Genomic DNA, 14034 nt, shown 5'->3' with positions numbered 1-14034 from the left:
GGGAGTTGTTTAATGCTATCTACTGGCTTTACTGGCATTAACCAAAAATTGGCATCAATTTCCAGGGGCATACATGTTCTATCAGTTGATAATTGATGATTGCTGCTAATAGGTTCCAACAAGAAAGAGAAATAAAGAAATAAAAGTGTAATGCAGATGACTTTATTGGCTTTCTTTCTATACAGTTATATAACTGGGGAGACTGTAGCTCAGTAGGTAGAGTCGGTAGATGGAGGGGGTTGTCTTGTAGCCAGAACATACTGGGTTTGATCCCCACATGTCATTGTGTTCTTGGGCAAGATACTTAACCCCAAATTGCTCCTACTGTTGTGTCAGTGGTACTTGACTGTTTGGATTTGTATGAATAGGCTTATTTTACACTGATGGCCACTTCACAGCCTTTGCCATCGGTGTGTGAATGTAGAGTGAATGGGTGTGACCTGCTTTGAGTAGTCAGAAAAGTGCTATGCAAGCGCAAGTTCAGGCCCTTATTATATCAGCTCTGGTTTATCTCTCTAAAAAGAAACATTACTCTGAAGATAATATCCTGAAAATGGTATGAATATGCAAATGTGCTGGTGTATTAATTTAAGATTTAATTGAAACCTCTTCATGTTTTATGTTGACAAACAACGACAGAGTCTTTATTGTTTCTGCAATTCAAACACTGTTGTCTCTTTTCAAGTTGGCCACTTTCATGGCCAAGAGTCTTTGATTTTCTACACAGGATTTTCCAACAATCACTTGGCACAGGATGTAAAACGTGCATATAATATTTCCGTTTGAATCAATCATGTGTCACAAAGTGTTGTTTGAATGTATAATTAGCATACAGTGGATTCTGTAATCACCGTGCTTGTCTGCTTGCCAGCTGCAGTTATCTGAAGTTAACAAGAACTGGAGCAATGAAGCAAAGTGAGGTCACCCATATTGTTATGCAGTGGCCAGGCTTCTTCTCTTTTACTTTTATCTCACTGAGTCTCTTTTACTTTCCATCCTTTTTTTTCTTTTTTACTTCTTTCTACTTCCACTACCACCCTCCCTCCACCCTCTCTGTCTCCCTGCACGTCGGGGGGAAGATGTATGCCGGTGCCCAGGTGGAGAGGGGGAGAAATCAATAGTGAGGGTGTTTGAAGTTTTCTGAAAGACTTCCCAGGGAAGACGCTCTTGTCAGGGTGATAGATAAAGCTCGTGCCTCAGTCAGCCCCGGCAAGAGGCGGCCAGAGGAGAGGAGAGCGCCTCACCTTTTTAAGTGGGGCCCTAATAATAAAACAGCATGAATAAAACATCCTGGCTGAACCACGCGCTGCATTAGCGCTGCCGTCCCGTTATAAATGATACCGGTGGCCCTGACGCCATTTGGGTAAAAGCCCACAGCACCGCTTTAAAAGAGGGCAGTGCTCAGGGAAAGGGAGATAGATTGATATGTGTGTTCTGCACTTATTTATTTATATGTTATGGGGCTCAAGAAAGAATGAGGGAGAATTAGTAAGTTTTAGCGTTGCAGAGTGACTTATTGGTACTTTATTGCTTGTGGAGAGTTGGCGGTGTGAGGTCATTATCTTCGCCTGCTATTCTTCCTCCCCAGTGACCTAAAAAATAGGGCTAGACGGCATTGTTCAAGCGTGCAACTTTTACTAAAATATGTTTAGCTTTCCACCAAGTTCTTTTTTTCTACTGGGCCTGTATTATACCAAAAAAATCACCAAAGTGTGATAGCATGTTACAATGATGATATGAGGAAACAAATATATTCAAATTAGCATATGAGCTAACTTACAGATCCTGTCCTCCTGTTGTTGAGCATGATTTAAACTAAATCTGTGTTTGTTTCATCAGATATCCTGAATCTGTTATATTTATAAGAAATAGAAGTAGTGTATTTTTACTACAAGTTATTTATCAACCACATTTTTTGCTCTCTGGTTTGCTTCCTCAGACATCTTGCAAGCTAACATGCTGTTGCCATCAAAATGATGCCAATGAATCTGTATGAAACCATTAGATAGTTCTACAGTGGTGTGACTAAATGACTCACGAAGCCAGGGCTCTATGCAATAGATCAAATGTTCACATTTGGATGTGAACTCACAGTGCATGCATAGTATGTTGAACATTTCATTCAATGCAAGAAAGGCATTGTTTTATAAATGTATTTATCAGGGGGGTAAAGATATGCTTTTTTCACCCTGAACCAGTTTGTTGCATAGAATCACGGATAAATACACCTGAATTGAGAAACAGAGGTATATTCACATGCCAGGCTAGGAGGGAGCAACACTCAAAACTAAACAAAAACCACCTCACCGCTTCACTATTGTCTGTTTTTTTTCAGTTGAACCAAACCTGTACAGAACCACAAGCCCAAAACTAAGGTACAAATCAATCTATGATTTCTCTAAATGTTATACCCCTAATTTCTATTGCTCATGCTCAAATAAGGACAAAAAATTGTGACTTATAGTGACTATAAAAAGTATTCACCCCCCTTGGATGTTTCTCCCTTTTATTGATTTAGTAGATCAATTATGGTCTGTATAATATAACTGTTTTGAAAAAAAAAATACAGAAAACTCCAACAGCAAAGTTAAAAAAAAAAAGATTTTTACAAAGTAATGTCAATTAAATAAAAATATGTCATTTAAAATAAGTGACTGCATAAATATCCACCCCCTTTAAAGGGACTGACTTTAGTTCACAGAAGTCCAGCAAACTGGGGGCTAATAGTCTCACATTTAGTGAAATGGGGATCACCTGAGTGCAGTTAATGCGTCTCAAGTGATTGTAGTATGGAGGGTGTGTCTGGAAGGTCTAGTCACTGGCTACCATTACACCATGACAACATAAGAACACTCCAAACAACTCAGAGAAAGGGTTATTGAAAAGTGTAAGTCAGGGAATGGATACTAAAATTGCAAGGCACTGAGCATCCCCCAGAGTTCGGTTAAATCCATCATCAAGAAATGTAAAGAATATGGCACATGTGTAAATCTGCCTTGATCAGGCCATCCTCACAAACTAAGTGATGGTGCAAGGAGACTTAGACACCTATGACTACTCTGAAAGAGTTACAAGCTTCAGGAGCTGAGATGGGAGAGACTCTGCATACAACAACTGTTGCCTTGGTTCTTCAAGAGTTTAAGCTTTATGGGAGAGTGACACTGTTGAAGAAAACACATTAAATCTTGACTCGAGTTTGCCAAAGGCATGTGGGGGACTTCATGGTCAAGTGAAAGAAAGTTCTTTGGTCTAATAAGACTAAAATGGTGCTTTTTAGCCATCAGTCAGGACACCAAACATTGCACATCACCATAAACACACCATCACACACACTGTGAAATCTGATGATGGCAGCATCATGCTGTGGGGATGCTTCTCGGCAGTAGGCCCTGGAAGGCTTGTAAGGTAGAGGGTAAAATGAATGCAGCAAAATATAGGATATTATCACTTTGATATTATTTTTTTAAAGCCAAATTATATTGACCATCAACAGAAAATCAATAGAAGAGCAAAACATCCAAGAGGTAAATACTTTTTATAGGCACTGTATTATGCAGCCGTACTTTCCACTCCACTATTTCCCTTTTGTGCCAGTTCTTAACTGTCACATCAAGCTCTAATATCATAAACCTCTACGTTTATACTTTGATGAGCTTAACGCTTTCTCTGAGTTCTTGTTCTTTAGGTACAAAGTGCCAAATACAGGAAAACTCTAACAGCAAAGACAAAAGAAACTTCCTTTTATTGCAAGAAATGGCCCAGTTTTAAGCATAAACAGCAGTTGCAAAGGCCCTTCTTACCATCTCACCTCTCAAGCCTCTTCTGTGTAAGGTTTCGATCCAGCGGCAAACTGCAAAAGCAGCATGGCAAGGCTGTATGACTTCATCATTCATTTGCAGCATACAAACCACAACTTTGAGCTCACTCTCTCAGCTAGAAGGCTATCACAGCTTCAGAGGGACATAAATCTCCCTGCACTGCTGCCCTGACCTCGTTTGTTCGGCCCTGACCGTTTCTTACTCCGGGCTCATGTTGGTAGAAGGGTGGGCTACAGCCACAGGGTCCTGGACCAAGGAAAGCTCCCTGAGCCCAAGGGTAACCGGGGTCAAGTGGCCTGTCGCAGGGGTCAACAGCTCTCAATAACCCCGATGGCACAAAGGTCAAACCCTTGACCTCAGATGCGGATGGACACTTCAGAGGGAGGCAGCAAGAGAGGTCAGGGCTTCTCCACCTCCGCTTTCACCTCTGCTTCCTCCAGCCACACAGGTGTCAGGGGCCCCAGTCCTAACGAAAGGTCAGAGGTGCCTGGGCAGTAGGGGGTCCACTTTAATACGCTGCATCGAGCTGTGATGAGCAGCTACGGGAGCTATAGCAGGAGGTATCGACATGGAGGTAGCAGCTGCTCAAGCTGTACGTTTATTAGTTTTGCTGTTTTTTTGTTGGTGGTTGAATTCATCTTTGGAAGCAAGCCATGGGGTCTTGTTTATGTGGCTTTAGTGCTTAACATTGTGTATAAAGTTCTTGTTTAATCCAGATTACTTGTGTGGAGACACCTGCCCTTTAGTCAGAGTTAAAGACTTCAATTCTCAGTATGTAAATTTCTTCTCTGTTCCGTGCATACATAACTATGTAAACTTAAATTTAAAAATGCAGATTTAAGTGGTGATTGACATTGAGGGGACTTTGTAGCTGCTGGTTTTTAGTTTGAACGAGCAGAACGAGCAGAGACATAATTAAGAAATACTCGAGGAACATTGTGAAGGACATTGAGGAATGTTAAAACAGACACACGAAAGGAAAAAAACATTAGTCGAATGTTTGGGGAACATGTTGAGAGAGCAGAGAGAGCACAGCTGGAGTGTTGAGAGTGTGTTGCACGCTGAGGGAAGATATGCGCCTAAATCTGACAGCACCCCATCGAGACAATCACAGAACGGGGAGTCTCCTTATTTGTTTAGCAGCCAGCAGATAAATAACAACATCCCGCTCTGAACTAAAGCACTCTCTGTCTCCCTCTGTCTCTTGGTCTCAGATCTCCCTTTTCCCCTGCTGCCTCCATCCCTCGCTTTGTCTCTCTCTCTGCGCCTTGACAGTTATATGTATCTTTGTTTCTCTCTGCGTCTACCTGTCTGCAGCTCCTCACACAGCCAGAGGCTAGCTGTTTCTATCCTCCTCCATGAATTGTAATATCTTCTCCCAGCTCGTTTTTGCTGCCTTTCTGACTCACTTGTATTGTTTAGAAACTGCATTTTTGCAGAATTAGGGGTTTCAAGAATTAGAAAAAAAGGACTGCATATGAAGATCCCAATGCAAGTTTCCATTCACATATTGCGACGAAAATGACATGTTATAATTTAACACCATATGCTGCAAAAACTCAATACTTTTGTTTACCTCATTTCTTGTCAAAACTATGTCTCACAAGAACACAAACATTATGCACCAGACAAGTCTAGTTTAACATCTCATTTCAGGATGTTACAGGGAAGAAAAAGCCTGAAACACTAACTTTTTCTATAAACTTAACTAACATTTGTCTGCTGCATTGGCAGATATTTGTACTTGGTAAAAGTAATCAAGCCTCAAGGGCATCAGTTTGTTTTGAAAAGTGTGGGGGGGCAATAACTATTAGCAAAAGTGACTTTTGAGAAGTGCTGGGGATGATGACTGTAATTGGTTTTACTTTAGGAATACAATAAAATGCATCTGTGGCGTAGGCTTATTTCATGTTTTAAGTGAAATATCACTTTTTTTACTATCAGTACTGAAACAGTAACAAAACATGCTCACAGAGCAGGATCGTTGGAAAGGGTCGTAAAAATTCCGTCATGCCATTTTACAATCCATCATTATAATTTTCTCTTTAATATCTGTAATATGATATAATTCAATATAATTTATTGGTGTGGCACTGAGAGAAAGATGAACACAGCAGCACAGCGTTTACTCCTCGTCATTTTTATGCAGTGACGGTGGAGCAACAATCCCTGTCTTTAAGCAAGCAACTATGACTGCGCCAATTAAGATCTCACAACTATCACAAGAACAACTTTATAATTCTGTCTCTCTTATGACCTGTCAGTAGGCTACAAAAATATGCCTTTGTCTGTTATATTTTCATGGTTGATATCCACGTAATACACGGGAAAACTACGGTGTTTAAAGTAAAGTTTAAGCGAGAGAGAAAGAGAGAGAGAGAGAGAGGGTTGAGCGGTGGTGAGTGAGCAAGAGAGAATAAAGCGACAGGCGCTGATCTGAATCATCATTCACACATCTTTCTATTTCCATGGTTGATATCCACATGATAAATGAGCAAACTTTGTTGTTTAAAGTGAGGTTTCGGTGGTTAGCAAGCGAGGTGGAAGCAGCGGGAATGGTTTTGAATCATCAGTCACCTTGGACACATATGAAATTTCGCATAAAACGGACCTGTTCCGAAAAAAACGGAACGAATAACACGACAATTTCGGCATCAGTGTGCAGACATGATTAGTATAACATGAAACGGGCTCATTGTGCAAAGGCCTTAACACTCTGCATGCTGACCTGTGTACTGAGACACCTGCAGTAACCTCTCAGTGCGCTGTCAGCACAGAGGGCAACTCGCTTTTACAAATATGGTGTTGAGGTCAGTGATAGAGCCCACTGGCTACAAGATTTCTAATGGATTAAAAAACCTTGATAGTCCGTGTGTGCTAAATGAAAAAGGTGCATCTGTTTGTGTGTGTGCGCTGAAATGCAGGCTCATCCTCGTCATTCCAGTCCGTCAAAATGACAGACAGCCTTCAAAATTTTCCGTCATCCTTCAAAAAAACCCATCAATGACGGAGAATATTTGGTTAAAGCTACCTCTGGTTGGTACAGACACAAATCTACAGCAGCAGCATGGCCCGTGACCTCACAGAGGTCTGCTGGGTCTCTTTACAACCCTCGCGTGCGGATGGTGTGTTCAGGAGCTTCGGAATTTTCTATACTACTGAAAATAACCGGGGTTGCAATGGTTTACGCTTGAAGGATTTGTGTGTGGTGGGGAAAAAATGACCCTTGGTAAAAAGTGGGGGGAACACATCCCCCTGCCCCCCCTAAACTGACGCCTTTGTCAAGCCTCATATTATGATGTTAACAAATATACCTGGAGTTGTCGGTTACATTTGGTCTACATTTAGTACATTAAGATATACAATATGTAGACAAAATTATGTGGCCACACCTGTTAATTATTGAAATCAGGTGTTTCAATCAGACCTGTTGCCACAGATTTGTAAAATCAAGCACTTAGCCTTGCAGTCTCCATTTGCAAACACTTGTGATACAAAATGGGTTGTTCTGAAGAGCTCAGTGACTTCAGCTTTCATTCTGTGATGATGCCACCTTAACAATAAGATGGTTTGTGAAATCTCATCCCTGCTGGATATTCCACAGTCAACTGTAAGTGATATTAATAAAAAATGGAAGTGCTCAGGAACAGCAACTCAGACATTTTGATCAATGCTATTCTTCCAACTTTGTGGCAACAGTTTGGAGAAGGCCCCTTTCTATTCCAACATGCACCAGTGCACAAAGCAAGGACTTTAAAGACATAGCTTGATGAGTCTGGTGTAGTAGAACTTGACTGGCCCGCACAGAGCACTGAATCCAACCCCATCAAGCACCTTTGGGAGGAACTGGAATGAAGATTACAAGCCAGGCCTTCTCGTCCAGTATCAGTGCCTGATCTGATAAACACCCTACAGAATGAATGGGCACAGATTCCCACAGAAACACTCCAAAATCTTGTGTAACGCCTTCCAAGAAGAGTGGAGGCTGTTAATCCTGCAAAAGGGGACCAGCTTCATATTAGAGTACACGTATTTGAATACATTGTCATTACAGTCCCTGTTGATGTAATGGTCAGACGGGTGAATACTTTTGTCTGTATGGTGTGTTTTTACTTGAAATTAGATAAACACACTTGCTTTCATTAAGGATGCACCAAACATAAGAGAAAATGTTGTCATTGTGAGCATTACACCAAAGGAAGTTATGATTAAAAAGCATCAGAATCAGCACCAGCAACTGACCTATTGAACTGACCCTAACTACCTTGGCCTAACAATAAGCATACTTCCTAACAACGATGGTTTTCAGTTTGGTTGACTTTGAGTAGAACCTCTGGCTACAGTAAGCACTGATGTCTAATCTTTCAAGAGCAAAAACACTTAAGTTTAAAAGTAATATAATGGGCTAATGCTACGAAGCTGAAGTTGGCCATATCATTAGCAGTGATTAGCTTATTTACTGTAGAAAAAGTTAAAAAAGTTACTGTGAGCTTATGTCCTACATGATGTTAGCGACTTAGACTACGCTCGCACTGCAGGCATTAATGCTAAATTCTGATCTTTTCTCAGATCTGATTTTTTATTTGCCTGTTAACACTGCAGTGAACTTCCAGAAGATTAGACATTGTATCTGAAAAATTAAGGGAAAATCAACATTTCTAATGCCTTTCCATGGAATTCTATGAGCAAGATGTCCAAATGCATTATGTAGCTCCTTTGGACTCCAGTTTTTCTGACAAGATAATTCTTAGACTAGACTAGACTAGACTAGATAGAGACTCAGTCTAACAGCCTTATACCTACTGAAGCCTCAGAGTTTGTATCTTTTCTAACTTAAAAGGAACAAACTTAGCTTTAAGTTAAAGGTCAACATTAAAAAGCACCTACTTAAGATTCTTTGTTCACATTTTATCCCATTACACAACACTAAATCATGCCAGACAATACAAGAAGTTTATCCCCAAGGTTGACAACCACCAAAGTCCTACCAGGTAAAGTTTTTAAAACACAACAAACTCCACACTTGTGTATGAGATCATCAGCAGCTCTTCATTGATCCACATTAATGCCTTCACTCCAGAGGAGCTGTGTATGCTCTGTCACTGAAATTTATGGACACATTAGAGCCCTTCCTTAAGCCCACTGGATACATCATGGTGAAAAGTGTGACAATGACATGTCGGTGTGTTGTTTTTCACTTCTGTACAACAGGGACAGACCTGTGAGCTATGGAGCCTTAATTGTTGTTTGTTAATTGATGATTTGGGAGTCTTTTATTTAGAGCTTTGTGGCATTTATGAAAGATGTTGCTGCATTTTTATGACAGGCCATAAGATGTTAATGCTCTCCAGAAGGTTTGGTGTCAGGAAAGTGTTATTTATTTGTGATCATATGTTATTTAATCAGGCTTCTTCGGTTGCAAATCTTCACCAGTTGTGTTTGGCTGGAGTGCAGAGTGCTGTATGGAGCAGGTCTCTTGTGCTTGCCTGTGGAGTGTTTTCACATAGCTCTTTATTGCAGGTTGCCACTTGTAATAGCAGTTCTGTGTGAATGAGAGCTTGACAGGGGATACCTTGGCTGTATTGCTCCAGGTTGTGTAATTAAATTTACAGATGAAATATCGGAAAAGCCGGTGAGAGTAGAGGCCAAAACCTGGAGAGCTCGGACAGAAAGTGCTGAGCTGCACATTTCGCCTGTTTCTCCCCTCACACAGACTTAATGTTAGCGGCCCCCGACAGATGGAGCCCAGTTTAAAAAGCAATGGGTGCAAGGGTGGCAGGGGCTGGCCATTGGAGGTCTGTGAAAATTTATGAAGTTATTGATTGACTCGTTGTGCTATCACTAACCTTCTTGTGTCACGTAAGGGGAAGGAGAGAAAGATAATAAAGATTTTTTTGAGCAGGTCCTTTTTTTTGTTTTCTGCCCACCCTTCCAAATATTAATCTCCTAATTTTTAATTTTTAATCTGGACAGAGCGGGAAAATAAATGCTTCTGTCCGGCAGGCCATGGTAAATAATTAAAATTGAAAATTGATTGTTTGCACCAGAGCCGGGATTTATGGGATAGGGGCTCCACCGCACCCTCGGGGGACCCACTCCCACGTCTGCGCTCACCGGCCCCGTTCCCGTGTGCTAAGCATTTTTTCACATTATTCCTCACCTAATATGCTAAGGAGAGCGGGTAGGGGGGATGGAGAAGAAGAGGAAGGGAGGGAGAGGAGCAGTAGAGGTGCGCTTTGTTGGATGACTACTATGGTATTTTATTTTTTTTCACAGAAATCAATGAATCAGAACCTTCCCTTTTTCCACATGGCTTTAATATTTATTTAAATGTCCTGTCGATAAATATAACAAGGTTAGTTTAATAACAGTTTACCCAGGGAATTTGATTCAAGGGAAGTTATATTTGTTATGCCCGATTAAAAACAGGCAATCGATGAGGGTGAAACTACCACATAACCACCTCGCCCTTTTCCTTCTCTTCCTCCCAGCCTTTCTCTCAACCACCTCCCCTCTTTGAACATAACGCACTTCTTAAGACAAAGACGCACCTCCTGTCTGCCTGGTTACAAACGGAGGAAATGTCCTCGCCTCCCAACAGTGGTGGCCCCGCCACGTCAGCCTCACCTGACTAATGAATGCTGGGAAAACAAATAATGGTCCTCAGGTTAAATTAATGAGAGAGGAAATGTGCCTCACCTAATGTTCGTTTTTTATAATGCTGACCGGCTTTACAGTTACAATGTGGGTGATCGCTGTAATGATAATTCACTTCATGTTGCCCCGCACATCAAGATGAATCTATCCAGTCACCTGTGGCTCACATTTTTATTGGTGCATTCCTCCAACATGGTAACATACAGTGCCTATAAAAAGTATTCACCTGGTTGGATGTTTTACCCTTTTATTGATTTTATAAATCTATATAATTTCAAAGTAAAAACAGGTTTCTACAAAGTAATGTCAATCAAATAAAAAAATATGTAATATAAAATAGGTGATTGGATAAATATGAATATCCATCAAGTCAGTACATAAAAGATGACCAAAATGACAGCACTGAGTCTTGCACATCTGGACACTGCAATTTTACTCTTTTCTGCTTTGCAAAACTGTTCAAGCTCTGTCTGGTTGTTTGGAGATCAGACGTGAACATCCCTTCTCAAGTCCAGCCACAAATTTTCTGTTGGATTGAGGTCCAGGCTTTGACTCGGCCACTCAAGGACTTTCACCATTGTTGTCCTGAAACCATTTTTGTGTAGCTTTCACTGTATGATTGGTCATGGTCTTGCTGGAAAATAAATCTTCTCCATAGCCGTAGTTCTCTTGCAGACTGAATACGACTGTCCTCCAGAATTTTCCTATATTTTACTGCATTCATTTTACCTTTACAAGCCTTCCAGGGCCGTCACTTTGCTTCACAGTGGGGATGGTGTGTTTGTGGTAATGTGCAGTGCTTGGTTTCCACCAAACATAGCATCTTGTCTGATGTCCAAAAACCACCATTTTGGTCTTATCAGACCAAATAACATTTTCCACTTAACCATGGAGTCTCCCACATGCCCTTTGATGGTGAGGTGAGGTCGAGCCAAGAATTATTTAGAGTTTTTTTCAACACTGGCTTTCTCTTTGCTGCTCTCCCATAAAGCTTTGACTGGTGAAGAACCCAGGTGACAGTTAATGTATGCTGCTGCTGCTGAAGTTTGTAACTCCTTCAGGGTAGTCATAGGTGTCTTGGTGGTCTCTCTCACTTGTCTCCTTCCTGTCAGTTTGTGAGGATAGCCTGATCTAGGTAGATTTACACACATGCCATATTCTTTGATGATGGATTTAACTGAACTCCAGGGGATGTTCAGTGCCTTGGATTTTTTTTGTTTCCATCCTCTGAGTTATGCATTCATTAACCCTTTCTCAGAGTTGTTTGAAGTGTTCTTTGTTTTCATGGGGTTATAGTAGCCAGGAATACTGAATAACCAGTGACTGGACCTTCAAGACGCACGTATCTCTATAATACAATCACTTGAGACACCTTCACTGCACTCAGGTGATCCCCATTTCACTAATTGTTAGGCTACTAGGACCAGTTGGCTGGACCTCTGTTAAATTAGGATAGTCATTTTAAAGGAGGTTACAATTTATGCAGTCACTTATTTTACATTACATATTTTTATTCAGTTTACACAACATTGTAGAAATCTGTTTTTTACTTTGTTATTTTTTGTCAGAAAAGGCAAATTATATTGACCATGAAGGATTTGTAAATTCAATAAAATGATAATATATGTAAAGGAGGAAAACAGCCTTTAAACTAAACCTAAACCAAACATTAATATCACATTATGATTTGTCATATAGCTATTTAATTAGATAATCTAATGGTGGATTTAAAGCCCTACATTAAATAGAATTATAAATATAATGGCCAATTAAGTGAAATTTCTTGCTGTGTTTGGTGTGCTTATTTCCCCTTGACTTTTAGTGTTCAAGATTCAGTTGCTGAATTTCTATTGTCCTTCATTTTGCCACCTTACAGTGTTGCTCTCGAAGCACTATGCTGGCAAAAATTCAAATTTTTCTGTCTCTCTCCTCACTGGCAGTGAGATAACCTCCCTGCTTCTATCTTAATAATTAAAACACAGTGCTATGAAGTAGAGCGCTGCTCCTTTATTTATGAGAGACGCACACACTGAAGTGATTGTGTTGAAACCAGGCAAGTCCTTGATCCCTGACATAAGGGTTTGTATTTTCAGGGCATATTTAAATATCAATGCCGAGACATGATCAGCCCACGAGCACAGCCTGACCACACATACCCTCAACATCACTGCCAACCCACCCACACACACACAAACAGACACACACGGACCACCAGCAGGTAGAGGTACAAAGGGGAGAGCCATGATCAAACACACATCAGTCATGCATCAAATATGCACACCTACAGTATATTGTGTGCATGAATATATATGTTACATTAAACATAAATGCATGCTCTTATACACAAATACACAAAGGTCCATTTCACCAAAGTTAACCTTCCTATTTAGCCCACTCATGGTGGAGTGCAGTCATAATCAGATGTAGTATGTCACTGAAAAAAAAATAAACAGCAGAAAATCTATGTAATTAGTGAGAATGTGTTTTCTGTATTATCCAGTGTGAAGAATCCATTCTGATGCAGTGCTCAGTGTGGAAAGCTTTTGCTGTTATAATAACTAATAACTGTTACTATAACTACTATATTCTAGCTTTGGCCCACCCTTAATGATTGAGAGGTAATAGACTTTCCATGGGACAAAAACTGAGGCTGAAGTAAGGTGTCAATGGAGCAGGTAAGATGCCTTAAGGGAAGGAGGATTAACACAGCCCAGTCATGCTCCGGATGTTCTTGTGTACGACCAGAGGCATGGGAAAATATTCTGTTGAAAAAATTGAAAAGTCCACATTTTTATGGCACTGTAATGGGTGGATGTTGTGAGTAAGCATGGCTCAAAAGGATGACCAAAGGAGGCAACATTGCCATCTAATGTGGATACTCCTGTGATCTTAAAAATGGTGGCCTGAAAATGTGGAGCTGTGAGGCGAAAAATGAAACTCTACCACGCTGCCACAAACTCAGTTTGGTAGATTCACCACAAAGAAACCCAGTGTCCAAACTTTTACTTCTATGACAGTCACACTGGTCTTTGTGTAGGTGAAGGCGCTGTACTGGATATAAACGGATACAGCATTGTTAATCAACAACACGTAAGCAAAAACAAAAAAATACACATTAAACACTTCCTACAGCTAATCATGCTCAAATAAAACCTGTTACTTGTGATCACAATGTGTGATTAGAATCTGATCACCAACTAGACCCAGAAATGGGCATGTCTGCACTGAGTGAAAAGTCTTATGGCATTAAGATTCAGTTTAAGGACATTCTTTTAGCAGGGAGAGAAGAGTTGCATGTCCTTCTTTGCAGCATTCCTGTCTGGGTGACATTAAAGGAAGGAAAGAAAACCCTTCGTACTCGACCAGCCAAAGCTTGGAGCACCAAACACACAACTCTGCAGACAGTGGTGTTGCAAAGAGGTGGAGGTCACGAGAGCTTTTCTAGTCTTGGACCCCCTGTAGTTTCTCCTCAGGTTTTCCTATCAAACAGGGGAATGTGTCCTTTTCACACCTTGCTGTGAAGTGCTGCGATGAATCCTGGGAAGATGAGTACCCTGAG

The sequence above is a fragment of the Cheilinus undulatus genome, linkage group 8 (assembly GCF_018320785.1).
Source record: "Cheilinus undulatus linkage group 8, ASM1832078v1, whole genome shotgun sequence".
NCBI classification, from domain to species: Eukaryota; Metazoa; Chordata; class Actinopteri; order Labriformes; family Labridae; genus Cheilinus; species Cheilinus undulatus.
The sequence above is the reverse complement of the archived record's forward strand: the minus strand, read 5'-3'. Positions refer to the sequence as shown.